At 33.6% G+C, this 4,702-nt stretch overlaps 1 pseudogene; it reads left to right on the forward strand.

Annotated features, from left to right (window-relative positions):
* Positions 1–2,280: 2,280 nt before the first annotated feature.
* LOC145063761 (flavanone 3-dioxygenase 3 pseudogene) lies at positions 2,281–4,010 on the forward strand (annotated as a pseudogene).
* Positions 4,011–4,702: the final 692 nt, after the last annotated feature.

Below are 4,702 nucleotides of genomic sequence, written 5' to 3' on the forward strand. Positions count from 1 at the left end.
TGGGCCAATGGTGCTTAATAGGGGTTTTCGGTTCAAAAGGGACTAAGTGAAGAAGTTATCGGCCCACTAGGGCCCAATAAAGAAGTTTTGGTCCAATAAAGGTTTTAGGCCGAGGGTCCTTGGGCTTATACGAAGAAGTTTCAACTTGAATTACGATTCTTGAATGTGTAACTTATATAGTGTTGAAGTTTGATTTATGTCAAAGGTAGGGTTACAAGGTTACACTAAGAAATTATCATGTGCAATGATAGAAAAATATAACCCTAATTTGCTGGTTGTGACACATGAGCTTAATTTCACATTACTCATCATTTCACCAAATTGAAAGTCATAGCTCAAGGTAGAGGTCATTTATGCATGACTTAATTTTCACATTAAAACGAATTATACTCCACGAATAATTCATCTATATGTCTTAATTCATTAAGATACAAGTCCATATTAGAGTCATTTTGTGATCCTTGTTTAAATACTATGCCTCTTCAATGCCTCGACACAAATATAAAATGGAAGCATCGGGTAGTGTCACTCTTACTTTAGGTAGTGATTTCTCGTCATATTGAGAAGGAAAGATATGAGAATGCAATGGATGTTCAACAATTTTTTGTTTGAGATATAAAAAAGTATATATATTATTTTGTTACAACGATATTAATCTCAATTCAATTTATATGAAACACAACAAAACTTGTTTATTTCCATTATGTCATGTAATAATCTATAATAATGATGTTAATTATTATTTTTTTTTTCAAGAAAATTTTAATATCCTCCTACACATAAAAAAATATTATATTTTTATTCATATTAAATGATGACAAATGGATTAAATTGTTATTAATTTCATTAAATTTGTCATTAAATATGACACATGTCAACATTTGAAGTGGTGGGAGGATGAGTAGAAATAAAATAAAAAAATATATTTAATTTTTCTTTTTTCAAAGGATGTTGAATTCACACACGTTAGTATTATTGAGAGGAGAAATTAAATATCATATTGTTTTTTTCCTATATATCTTACTATTATTCATTTGAAATGTCGACAAGTATATTAAAATATTATTAATCTCATTCAAATACGATACATGTCACTATTTAACATCGATAGAAATATAAATAGAAAAAAATAATATATAGAGAAATATTTAATTTCTCCTCAGAGAGTTTTAAGGATAAAATGTTACTTTTCCTATCGACACCCACAATATAATTTTGGAAATCCTATATATAGCCCTCTAGGCCTCTACTTGGCTAGCCCTTTTCCCAAATTTCAAGGGCAATCTACAAGTTTCAATGCAAGATGTACGACTGTGTACAGACGACATAGCTATGAATTGATGAATTCAGTTCTGTATAAAGAATTTTTCTTTTATTTGGTCATAGTGTGATATTCATTTTGATAGATAATCTGAAAAGTGAAAATGTCGATATGGAAATTGAAAGAATCATATTTCAATTACATTTTCTACCCTCGGCGTTATGAAACGCAGAAAACACCCGTCTCACCCCCCCCCCCCCCCCCCCAACCCAACTAATAAAATCGTGTTTGTTTGTTGCACACAAGATAGAATAATAATTGTACCATAGCCTTTGGGCGTATCTGAAGGGAAAAAAAAAAAGTAAAGTAAAGTAAAGTAAGGGGAATTTAGATTCAATGGAATGGAAAAGTTTAAATTTGTCTTTTTATGCAACATGACCAACAGATAATAATAATAATAATAAACAGCATATGGTTGATGACTATAGTCAACAACCTCAATAAAGGCTGATTGCACTAAAGGTTATGTAACAAACGGAGTAACGATTACATATGGAAATTTTCTATTCTAAATAAATTACTTTAATCTTGATGTCATTACATTTTAAGCAGATATGGGTTCGCCTCCAAATCCAATCTTTTCATAAACCCAACTGAGACATTCCAATTGTATAATTAATTTAAAAGTGTATTCAATTAATAATATTATATATTTTATAAAAATGAATCAAACCACCATTCCAGTGTGAGTCTTTTAGAGTTTAGACCCCAACCTGACTAACCGGCCTCGGTTTTCTTCAAACCATATTGACCCGGTTCTTTGATAAACCAGATTTTCTAGGATGGGTCGAAACCCAACTCTAGTTACGATATATTAGCCTAAATATAGACAAAAGGACCCCACACATACGATATATTGCATGTTCTTTTAAGTTCACCCCGCCCACCATGCGGAAAAATCACCACTAAATGAGAAGAGCACCCCCACCCTCAAAAATGCAACATTCATAGTACTTGTACATAAATAGCATATAACTATATAAACTTTAATATTAATAAATGTAGTCATTTTCAAATCTTTAGCTTATAAATACACAAGATTTATCAAAATGTTTCCACATATCCAACTTTAAGAATGGAAGCAAAAGGAGAAACGTCTGATACTTCATTTACCAGTGTCACGACATTTAACCCAAAATGTCGCGAAAAAATACCCCAACAATATGTTCTCCCTCCTTTACAACGACCAAACCGTAGCCTCATTTGTCATATTTCCACCAAACTTCCCATTATTGACCTTTCCATGCTCAACCACTCTGCACACAGGCCCCAACTTATCAATCAAGTTCATGCTGCCTGCAAAACTCTTGGCTTCTTTCAGGTATTTATTTGGGAGGAGGGCATTCACGTCTTTTGCGCTGAATAGGGATTCAGACCAAATCCTTGTCCCGCCTTTTTTATTCAGACCAAAAATATGCAACTTTTGTCCCGTTGAAATTCAGTCCAATGCATACCAAATATAGTACAACCTGTTTTGTCCTGTATTGTGTAATAAATGGGTTCTTTATGCAACGTCGGTATATAAGAAGACTTATTGGCTGTGTTTACATGCATATTTTCCAGGCTATATATGTGTCAAATTTTCATTGCTCATAAATAAAGAAAAAGATAAAGAATGCAAGTTCTGTCAAAGTTACAAGGCGAGCTGGATTTACATCATTTTGAAAACCAAAAAAAAAAATACTATTTGTGAAAAAACAGTTGAGCAGAAGTTTCGACGTAAATATAGTGCATGCATGCATGCATTTGTCTTTGAGATTTTATTATGCCTAGATAAAAAAAAAATGTGTATTTGAAGGTGATAAATCATGGAATTCCTGCTGCGATCATGAAAGATGCACTAGACTCTGCTGAAGAATTCTTTAACTTGCCAAGTGACAAAAAGATGTGTTATGCGTCTACTGATGTTCATAAGCCTGTAAGATATGGCACTAGTTTGAATCATGGAACAGATAAAGTCTTATACTGGAGAGACTTCATCAAGCATTATGCGAATCCAATATCAGAATGGATCCATTTATGGCCATCAGATCCTCCAAGTTACAAGTATTTAATAATCATTCTTCTTTTGCATACAAGCATTTATATGGACATTGTGATTTAGTTGCTTGTTTTTTTATACAGAGAGAAAATGGGAAGCTATGCAAAAGCAGTGAAGATATTACAGAAGCAGTTGATGGAAGTGGTTCTAGAAAGCATAGGCCTGAATGCAAATTACTTACATGATGACATTGAAGAAGGTTCTCAAGTCATGGCTGTGAACTGCTACCCGAGCTGCCCGGAGCCAGATCTTGCATTAGGGATGCCACCACACACGGATTATGGTACACTGACCATACTAAATCAAAGCCACCAAGGACTTGAAATCATGGACCAAGATAATGTATGGCATTCGGTTCCATTTCTCCAAGGTGCCCTAATAGTTCAATTGGGTGATCAGTTTGAAATTATGAGTAATGGAAGATACAAGAGTATACCTCATAGAGCAACTCTGAATTTGGAGACAAAACGCATGTCAATTGCAAGTATTCATAGTATGAAAATAGAGAAAAAGGTAGGACCAGCACCGGATCTAGTTGATGAGCAACACCCCATTGCCTACAAAGAAGGAAGCTTTCGTGAATTTCTTGATCACATCTCTAGTAAATCTTTATCAGAATGTAAGTACATCGACACGTTAAAAACATGAAAGATGGCAGATGGAAGTATGATACAGACAAGCATCAAAAGATGCCCACATAAAGATCTTGTAGGAATATGGTTATGGAAACTAAAGGAATGGTAGGATATACTATATATATAACTAATCTATCTGATGTCACTTCCCTATAGTTGTGTAAGAGAATTATTATCGGTTAGTAGTTACACTTTCATGGTTATGCATGTTAAAGACGTTAAATAAATTATCAATAAAATCATAAAGTTTCCTCTCATGTATAAATTTTGGCACTTTTTTTTTCGTCAATCATGTTACTTGTCCGTATGATGACAAAAGTTGGACCGACAGAACGTTCCAAAAGCGGAAAGCACTAAATAGTTTTTTTTTTTTTTGAATGAAAGCATTAAATAGTTTATATACGAAACCCATGTATATTCCTTTTAAGGCATGTAAGTTGATAGAAATTTCCATTTGTTTTCAATGTGACCTTTGGTCATACAAAACTCCAGTAGCCGCCCTCCACTTAATCATCATGCCTTTATGTTGTGGGTGACGTCTTCTGTTTATCCTTCCCTGCAGATTATAGACCTCAAGTACTTGAAGCTCTTGTTTTTTGGAGAAGCACTTGCTCCCCAATGCAAACTTCTATTCCCTCATCATTATGCTCTCCATTTAAATTACACCAAAGATGGATGCATGTTGTACAATTTGATGTTCAAGAG

Source organism: Lactuca serriola, chromosome 7, assembly GCF_051521515.1.
Source record: "Lactuca serriola cultivar US96UC23 chromosome 7, Lser_US96UC23_V15, whole genome shotgun sequence".
Lineage (NCBI taxonomy): Eukaryota > Viridiplantae > Streptophyta > Magnoliopsida > Asterales > Asteraceae > Lactuca > Lactuca serriola.